The sequence below is a fragment of the Protopterus annectens genome, chromosome 5.part0 (genome assembly GCF_019279795.1).
Source record: "Protopterus annectens isolate FY-2018-M chromosome 5.part0, PAN1.0, whole genome shotgun sequence".
NCBI lineage: Eukaryota > Metazoa > Chordata > Ceratodontiformes > Protopteridae > Protopterus > Protopterus annectens.
The window spans coordinates 148129393-148140208 of NC_056735.1; the positions used below are offsets into that span (position 1 = coordinate 148129393).

Genomic DNA, 10816 nt, shown 5'->3' on the forward strand with positions numbered 1-10816 from the left:
CCTTCCGCAGCTGTCTGGTATTCTCGGCAGTTCTGATGTACTGCGCATGCCTTCATGCTACATCAGAGCTGTGGGCAAAAGCACTGTTTAGCTATGTTAAATGGCTTTAACATGGCGAGACATTTTAAAGTTTTAAGCGGACTATGATCTCCGTGCTTGTAAAAGCTGTCTCACTATGTTAAACCCATTTAACATAGTGAAACAGTAAAGCAATGGAGATCTTGCGATCTCCATTGCTTTAGGAAAACTGACTTCTATGTTAAATGGGTTTAACATTGATCAGAGTCACTTTAAACTCATTTTATAACAGCGGATATCTCCGTTGCTTTATCTATAATTTTATTTTTCTCAGTTTGTTATTCCTTGTTAAACCCATTGGCCCCATTTATCTCAGTTGCAGTATTTATCAATGATTTTCAAGGAGATCGCAAGATCTCCGTTGCTTTAATATTGCTATGTTAAAGGAGTTTAACATAGCGAGACAGCTTTAAAAAAAGCAATGGAGATCTCCGTTGCTTTTTTTAAACCTGTGTCACTATGTTAAACTCTTTTAACATAGCGAGACAGTGTTTTATACTAACGGAAAAAGTCTGGGCGACCAGACTTTTCCGTAGTATATTGAGGGATTTACAACGGGCACGCTGGTTGGGCTGGCCAATCAGCGTGCACGTTTTACGGGAGGTATTGTATAATATTTAACAATTCTAAACATTTTATAGTCCTGTTACTGTAGTTTTCCATGCCTGGAAAAATTGCTGTGACTTTGTCCTGTATGTTGTTGTAAGTATGTTAATGAATATGTTAGTCTGTCTGTTAGCTGCTTTTGAAGTACTTTTTTCAGCCCTAATTTAAATACTAATCAAGGAAGCTTAGCGTTGTTGCACAATTGCTGTCATTTACATTTACCACCAATTTGCTGTTTACCTCCTTTGCTTCTGGTGGTACATTTTGTGTTTGCTCTATGAAATATGTTTTTCATGCTACATTTTATGGTCTGAGAGGTCTTGTTAGGCTTTTGTGAGTTGTCAGTGTTGGGTTTATTTTAAAGTTTTAGGACTATGGTATCTAGTGCTCTGGCAAAAGCAGAATTGGCACATTTCATTTTTATGAGAGAAAATAAAATGCAGACTGTTGTATGCCCACCTATGGGCTCATATTAGGAAAACTGACTTCTTGTAGTCATTTAACATTGATCAGAGTCACTTCTGAAACTCATTTTATTACTCTGTCTATCACTCTAAATATCTATCTGTCTTTATCTATAATTTTATTTTTCTCAATTTTTATTTTCAGTTTGTTATCCCTTGTACATCAATGATCCCATTGGCCCCATTTTTGTCTCAGTTGCAGTATTTATCAATGATTTTCAAAATAAATGAGTTCGGATTTGGGTAATATTCTGGATTTAGGAATTTAAGTGTCAGAGAAGCTGTAGTCCAGTGGGTTGGTATTATGCAGAAGCTGTAGTCCAGTGGGTTGGTAAGTGAGTTGGTATTAGCAATAACTGAAGTTGGTATTATGCAGTTAACATTCTATAATATCAGAAAACAATTTGCTTGGTGGTCCGATAAGGAAATGAATCAAAAGACTCTAACTGTAGTCTCAGTGTGTTGATATTGTACAGTTAACTGTGAGAAACTCTAGGTATTATGCAGTTAACTGTGAGTAGCTGTAGTCTCAGTGAGTTGGTATTATGCAGTTAACTGTGAGTAGCTGTAGTCTCAGTGGGTTGGTATTATGCAGTTAACTGTGAGTAGCTGTAGTCTCAGTGTGTTGGTATTATGCAGTTAACTGTGAGTAACTGTAGTCTCAGTGTGTTGGTATTATGCAGTTAACTGTGAGTAACTGTAGTCTCAGTGTGTTGGTATTATGCAGTTAACTGTGAGTAACTAAAGTAAGGGTATACTCAAGTTAAGAAAGTAATGTGTTTATATGCTCATTGATTTCCTGCTGTCAAATGTTAGAAGGTTGGGTAACTTATAGGAGTACTCCTTCTGATCAAGATCTTTATCAACATGAATCTTGTATGGCATTTAAAGAAATGGTTGAACTCATATGCACCAAAATATATGTTGGTCTTTGAGCATATGAATACTCTGTCTATATTTTCTTAAGTGAAAATCAATCAATGCTTCATCCATATTAAACAAAACAGACAAAGCTTCAGCTGCATGGAGAAAATATTGAAAAAAATGTTTTGCAGGTATGAATAAGCCTCACCCCCACATAAGGTACGCCTCGTCCCTATCACAACTCCCCTTAAAAATGCATTCTCACTGCACAGTCATAAAACTGAGGAGAAAAAAAGCTGAAAAACTCTAAATAACTGTTGAGACACAAATGGATACTCTGTAAGCTGTGAATCTCTGTGGGGATCAGGGAACAGAAATCTGCAATTTAAACTCATCCAAGTGTAGGACAACCCAAATAAGAAGGACATAAGGTCAGTTATCAAGAGTGATGGAACATCCTTGAACATTTTGTTGTGCTATAGAGAGTGAGTGTGGTCTTTGGAACTCACCAGAAGGTTATTGGCAGTCAACCAATTCCAGATGTTAAAGGAGTAATTTTGGATATGCATTCAGACTGCTTACGTAGTTTTGCCTGATTTAAAAAACTAAAAAGCATAATCCTGTAGAGGGTGATCTGAATGTTGGGTATCTCAAAGGTAAGATCATTTATAAAGTGTGAAAAGTAGGTCCCAGGACAGAGCCTTGTGGAATGTATGCATTATGCCATCCTCTGTCTGATTTGGTATGACCAGTAACAACTTGGAGTGTTGTATAGTCTAGATAATTTCTAGATAATTTCTAAAACATTTAGCTGAATTCTTGTTAAAGCTCATCTATTTCAATTTAAAAACCAAAGGGTGTGGGAGAGCTACTGACTAATACTGTTTTAAAGCTTTCAAAAGTATTGCCTGTAAGCAGCAATTTGCCTTTGTTGAAGAATATGGTATCTCTAATTTCAAAGGCTGCAGTTAATGTGTTAAAACCCTTACAGAACCCATATTTGGATTGTGATGAGACCATACTTCTAGACATGATAAAGTGCCTGCTTACATGTAGTCCTTCTGAGTATTTAGCTAGGGGTGCAGGACTCAAGAGTGCCTGGAAGAGAACCTTAAGACAGCCGGTAATGGCATGTTATTTAAATGCTGATGGTAAAATGTCAAAAGAGAGAGAGAGATAAAAATGTAGGTCAAGCTGAAGGCAACCTTTTTTGGGAGGCAGTTAAACATGAAAGATACTGGGGTGCTAGACCTGTCAGGTTTTTCAAGTGACTTATATAATATCTTGAACAAAATTTTAAATTTATTTAAAATGAAAGGATGGGGCATACAAATGTTGAGACATGGGGTATAGGAAGGTGAAGATACATGGGGGCTAAGGTGGGGATCTCAGTTCCAAGCTGAGAGATGCTGAACAAGAACTTGTCCAAAGGGGTAACAAAGGGAAAGTGGTTATTAGGCTAATCACTAATTATTTATTTGATAGTATCCAAAACAGTTTGTGTTTACTAGACAATACATGTTTTTATATTGTGTGCACTAACATATCAGAACTGATAGTTACCTGAAAGCTGTACTGAGGCTTAGGAAGTTTTGACAAATAATGCAACATCTATATTCTTCATCCATGTTTATCAAGCATGAACTTCGTCATAAATCTGATAGAAATGTTTGAGCATTGTACTTTAATGCCAAATCTTTTCTCCCCTGACCTCAGATGAAAAGGGGTTTCATACCTAGTCAGGCTTCGCCAGTAAATAAATTTAAAATAAAAATGAACAGACAATGTTATCCGGAAACATTTGTCATCAGCTTGTTTTTGCCCTGCTGCTTGATGTAACTAAAGAAATGTTGATGAGATTTTTCTCTTTCTTAGTACTATTTCTTACTTGAGGATCATATTTTTCTACTGAGCCCCATAGAACAATGATAATATCCCCCTTACTTATCAGTGCATTACTTAATAACATTATAGTCAGTGACTCCAACATAGTTTATCTATAAACAATGGACACAAAAGTGCGAGCAGTTAACAACCATTAAGTTTTATTCAACCCAAAGGGTAAAAAAATGTCACAGACAAACCATTCAGTAAAAACTACAATAAAGACCTAAACAAGCTAGAGTCTTTACTGTGTAAATCCTTAAAGCTGTCTTAGTGGAGGCCCATGGAATATGCAAAACACCACTTAAGGAAATACCAGTGTTTCAGCTACATGGCTTCTGAATGCCCAATTGCACATGACTTTTTAAGTCTTTACAGATACATCCAGGCCAATATTGTCAAATGCCACTAGCTGTAGATGTGCCAAGTTTCAACCTTTTTCTGAGGTCGTCAATACAACATAAGTGGATTGTAACAACTATATTTAATAAAGAGTAACTGTAGAAGAATCTGGATGTTATCCAGACATGGTCTGATAGATTAAGAATGCTCAACAATTTACCAAAATGCAGAACTTTTCACTGGTGTACTAAAATCCTGGCCTGGTACAAAATTGATGATGTCTCACAACATGGGAGGACTTTGGCTGACAAAGTTTGGATATCCTCAGAAGGGACGAAGAAACAGATGAAAGCTGGTGCCAGAGCCATGGCCAGTTAAAATGCAAAAATGTATATAGTCAAAACCGGGAAAAACAAGGGTAACCCCAAGCTACCATATAGGTGGCAGTCACACTAAGCAGAGAAGGTTATCAGGGACCCTGGGGGACCCAAGGTTGACAGCCTTTCTTTTTGACACTCACATTGCTAAAGTGGTTAGAAAGACTTTGGGTTTGCAAAGGAAGAAAAATAGTTGGCATCCTGGTTAGTGTGAGATTCATATACTGTAGGCATTGCCTTGCAATTTCTGAGACCATGTATAAAGCTCTTGACTGCAATTTAGGTGGAATCACCCTTAAGAAAAATGAAATATTAAGTATTCCACTACAGCACACTAATCAGGCAATACCTGACCTAGTGTACATAGTTTATTTTTTTTTATGCCATTGATTTAGTGGGCTGAGTCTCAAGGGTCCCTATGGCAATAAGACATCTGCTTCTAGTTTTCTTTACTCTACCTCAATGTCCAAGACTACCACAATTGTATTACCTTCTATCCCAGACTGTCAGTACCCATATCTGTCTGGGCAGATGACTTGATCAATGATGCTAGGAGGCAAAGAGGGAAGGAGACTGTAGCATCAGCTATGAAGCCTGTGAGGATGGTCACTGGATTTGGTAGTAGTAAGTAAGCTCTGTCTCCCACAGCATGCAGGATATCTCATCAAGTGAGGGTGTGCAATGTGCAAATTACAAGGAAGTGTGACTGTCTTCTCTGAAATGCCCTGCTTCGACTACTGTGGGAACTGTGACAGTAAAGCATACCCATTATATGCTCACACTCCCCATGTCTGAGAGACGTGAGGACACAGATGCTTCATTGTTCTCTTCCTGCTAAATTTTAACTTCTCTGGTACCCAGCCCATTAAATGACCCTGAGTCTTGTGGGTCACATTCAAGTCTTCATTCTTCTGATCCAAGTAGCCTGTTAGATATATGTATACAGTTGTGCGATACACGTTTGGATAAAATAAGTAGATTCCTTAACAAGGTAAAATAATGGAATAGCAAAGTTCAGAAAGTCTCAACACAACTGTTTACTGTCACAGTCTTTATGCTGTTACCTTTTGTTCACAGAGGACTAGAGGAACAGTGATGAACTGATAAAAGCCAATCTTACAGACCTTTACTGGAGAAATGCTATAGCTTTTTTCTCTCTCCACCTAGAAAATGAGATAGGTGTTTCTACTACCATATACCCCATGAAGCCTGGAATCATATGAGATGGGTATTACTACTAACATATACCCCATGAAGCCTGGAACCATATGAGATAGGTGTTACTACTAACATATACCCCATGAAGCCTGGAACCATATGAGATAGGTGTTGCTACTAACATATACCCCATGAAGCTTGGAACCATGGAATATAGACAAGGTGCAGTTTTGTTCATCAAGAAGCAAAGCTCTGTAAAGTCTACTCGGGTAACTGGCAATGGCAAGAGATGAATTGTGCAGAAAAAGGTAGTCTTGGGAAGTCTTTGAAACCTGAAGAAATGACTGTAACAGGTTTCCTCCTGTTAGCAGCATATGTATGTTTCTGACCTTTTCTGCTGGCTGTATGTCCTTACAAACACAACAGAGAAGTATGAGGCTTTTCTATATACCAATATATTATTTATTGATATATTTCTTTATTTATTTGCGAATGGAGCACATAAACTGGTCCTTCCCTGGAAGTTTTTCAACCATGACTTGGACCACAAAGGCAAGGATAAATATTATGTGCATATGCACAATTATTTGTAGCGAAACAACCAGCATGTTTTGGGGATCTGAGTAGAAACCAGTGTAACCACAAAAAAAATTCATGCTTATATAGGACAGCATGCAGAACAGTATGCATTTAGTGAAAAGAGACCCATATAGGACAGCATGCAGAACAGTATGCATTTAGTGAACAGAGACCCATATAGGACAGCAAGCAGAACAGTATGCATTTAGTGAACACAGACCCATATAGGACAGCATGCAGAACAGTATGCATTTAGTGAACACAGACCCATATAGGACAGCATGCAGAACAGTATGCATTTAGTGAACAGAGACCCATATAGGACAGCATGCAGAACAGTATGCATTTAGTGAACAGAGACCCAGATTTATTTCTAGAACCCTTAGCTTCAAAGCAGATTCTTACTATTACACCACAGTGTTGCTATGTCAAAGCAGAAGTCAGTTTGTTAATCCTTCCTCCATACTCCTGCAATGGAGTCATATTCCTTCACTTGTAATACTTGAAACTTATGTCTTCGCTTATTATATGCTGGCGTAGAGTATTTTGTGAACTTTGTTAATATGCAGATGACAGTGGATCACAGTATTTATTTGCTTTAGATAAGTATGAAGCACATAGTGTCATGAATGTGTATATTTAAAAACAATGACTTTTGGAAGGCCTTATTCTTTGCAAGGTTTAACTTTACTGATGTCTTGACTTATATTTTGAATCTGCAGTTTTGAGATCATACTTGAATTTACAGTGCCCGAAAATCTGGGGCCACATTCTGTCCTAAAGGCATTCTGCAACTTTTTGGTCTTGGAATACCGTGTTGTTGTTTGTCACAATTTCTTGTTATTACTTGACCAAATACATTTTATCTATCCATATTTTTCATGATCTTGTCATCTTTGCATCCTATTATTTATTTAGATCATTTTTGTTTTACTTTGATACTCATGGACAATATTTTTACTCACAAATTGTATTGCTTTTCTCTTTTGTCATTCATATTATCCAATTTGTTCTTGGTTTCGATGGCTTATTTTCCTATTTATGCATAGCTGGTGTATCAACCTCAGCTGGTATGCACATATTTTATAATTATATATTATGTTGTTTTTGTGAACAGCTCTGTACTGGAGAAACTATCCTGGTTTTCTCTCATTTATGACTACCTGGTCATTATGTACTAAGCCATATTTTCTCAGTAATTTTGTGCTTATTACTTTATCATTTGTATTTCTCCTTTGCACATAGTTTCTAACATGATGCACACTTCTGGTTACCAGTAATACTGGTTAGTTGTGAGTTTAACACCAGGATATTCCAGCATTTTAGTCAGAGGCAACTTTTATTGTGTAAAATGGTAGATCAGTGAAAACAATGTTAATAGTTCAGTCATCTTGAACACACACAAGCCCTGTGCACTAGATGCAGTGCATTCTGGGATGCATATATTCTTAAGGCTGCTTGTCTTAAAGTGAAAATGTCTGTAATACATATTGGCCATATTTAAAGACTCAAGCAGCACTACCTTATTTATCATCACAAGAAGTATGCAGTGCAAAGTTGTGCATTTAGAGCATATCATCGTAATAATAATAATAATAATAATAGTCCCATCAATAAGACATCAGTGGATTAAAGGAGGCAGAGATTTGTTTTAATTCAAGAAAACCATCTATCTTACATACGTAGATTATTATTCCAGTTTCCCTGATATGACACTTTATTCCACACTCCCTGATATGACTAGACTGATATCAGTGTAAGTAGGATTACTGCAGTAGTCTATATTATTACCTGTTGTTGTCTTATCTGACAATAGTCCACAATATAAAAGTCTGAAATTCTGTGAAGTTGAGCATGAGTAGGTAATCAAACATATAAGGCCCAAATATGCGCTCACTGTTCACAACCAAAGGGACAAGTACAGAGAAGTCTGCAAACAGTGAAAAGTCTTATGAGAAAGATAAGCAGGAAGCTCCGTTAGGATTGTTATCATGCAATTTCTGAATATAAGAATACCCCGTGGCAGAGACATTCTCTCTCCAACTCAGCTGTTATAGGTAGTAGGCTGATAAGGTATATTATGTACTTCAGCTGCATTACTGATACCTAGAAAACAATAAAAATGAAAGGGCATGCTGGGAAAAAAGCCGGACAGACTGAAATGCTTTTGTGATAGAAACTGTGACTACAAGATTTACTGGTTGGTGATAAAGTGAAAACACAAAAGCCATTTGATAGTTTTCAACCTGAAGTTGACATAGTCGGCCAAGCAGCTGGGCCAAGAACTCATGAAACTCATGAGGAAGACGGAAAGCTGTACAGGAGGGATTTGGGAATGTGTACAAGACAAGGATAAAGAAGAATGAGGATTATCATATCTAGTACTATTGAAGGCATATAGAGGTAGAAATGTGATATGCATGAGATGTAGAGAGAAGCTTTTCTAGTTGTGTCTGCAAGTAAAGTTATAGGGCTGCAAGAACTGCCTAAAAAGGTCAGATATACAAAAAGAACAGTTCTAGTAAAAATTCTTATTTTAGGAGGTCAATAAAGAAAACCTTCATAGATATAAACAGTTCTACAGCTGATCATGACTCTGAAAACAGGAGAGCTGCAGTTTTGAAATGTCTTGATTGTGAACAACGTATCAGATTTTGACATAAAAGCCCGTAAAATTGTTAATGTAAAGTTAGCCCATGATGCACTTAATGTAATGTTAAGGATAATTTGAATGATCAGTGTTATAATGACTGCTATCTTATAGAATATATACTTTATAACTAGAAAAAAGGTGGATGAAGCATCTCTTTAACAATGCTGTTACCTCACCCTTATCATATTCATTGTTAGAGTTTGTTGACAAATTATTCAAATGTAGATGCCACTACAGGGTGAAGACTTTGCACTTCCTGAGATGAGGCAGTTGTAACCACTTTAATTAAAAAACACAATTGGCGCCTAAAATGTTTATTTTATCCTTACTCTGCATGTGTTCAGTTTAATTAATTTGAATTTAATTTCTACCTGCCTGCATTAACTTTTACTAGTGACGCTTAATAACTAAATTCTAGTCCGTACTATTGCTCTTAGAAGTGTGTGTAAACATTTTTTCATTACTGATTCTATTTTGACATAAAGAACAGATTGGACATATGGAATTTACTAACATCTCCAAGAAAACACAAATATGTAAATCATTTTGGTGAATTATAAGCAAGATTGACTGCTATTTTAAAATTATATCTTTGTAAATTTTAGCTTAGTGTTAAAACATCAGTAAGATAAATTAATACCATTTAGTGTGTATTGAAGGTTTACCTTGGTCATAGACTGCTTTTAAAAATGGACTGAAAAATGTTTTTTGTTCTCCACAGTTTTCTTCATAATTTAAAACAATATCTGGCAAATATTTCACATGTATAGTGTGTGTGTGTGTGTGTGTGTGTGTGTGTGTGTGTGTGTGTGTGTGTGTGTGTGTGTGTGTGTGTGTGTGTGTGTGTGTGTATGCATGCAAATGTTCATGTGCATGTGTGCACATGTATATACCTTTCTTAAATTTTACAGTCATTAATTTTCTACTACAGTATTAATTTATAACTTTCAAAACATATTTCTTTGATAATAATGTCATTTCTCAGCAAAAGATATACAGTAAATGCTCTTTATGCTTCTAAACTTTTAGGTTGATAAACGCTACCACAAGCTGGTTGGAACCTGGGACAGTGAAGCTCACCTCAATCAAGGCACAGGAATTCTTATTGATATGATACGTGGAATCAAACGAAAATTTCCATCCTGGACAATAAATCAACATCTCAAAGGTACACTGTCATATTATGCTGTCAGAGTATACTGAAGGACTGTTGACCACTGTGCACTCTGAATGCTTATTTCTACATGACAATATCTTACAATTACTGCAGCAGTAGCAGTGTTAGCACAGGCAGTCCATCTTGCACTGAAATTAGGTCTGTTCTGTTAGTGTCTTTCTCTCTTTGATTACTGTCAAATGAAATTTACTAGGACAATGGTAAGAGTTGCCAAAAATACTGAAATATAAATGTTTTAAAACTGAGACTGTTTATGTTGGTTTGGTGGTTGTCGAGAATGTCTTGCTGGATGCCAAATAAAGTAAGTTAGCTATATTCCCCATATGCACCTTTTTGTGTTCTACAGATGACCGTTTCTGTGCGCCATTTCTTTAAGCATGACGACTGTCCCTCTTTTGGAGGAACACCTCCTATTCTAAGGCCTGACTTACCCATGCAAATGGTGTACCTATTTTTGAAGGCATGCCCCTACTTTTCAGACTTGATTTACCTGTTCACACAATTTTTTTTAAATCCCCCATCATCCTATGTGATTTTTGAAACTGTTCGATTCTCGTCTGGAGTGCCTTCTGTGTGGAGTCTGCATGTCCTCCCCGTGGTCGAGTGGCTTTTAAAAGACATACATAGAATGGGT

General features: G+C 36.7%; 1 pseudogene; it reads left to right on the forward strand.

Moving 5' to 3' along the window:
- Window positions 1–10816, forward strand: part of LOC122802517 — a 239926-nt pseudogene that overhangs the window by 176688 nt on the left and 52422 nt on the right.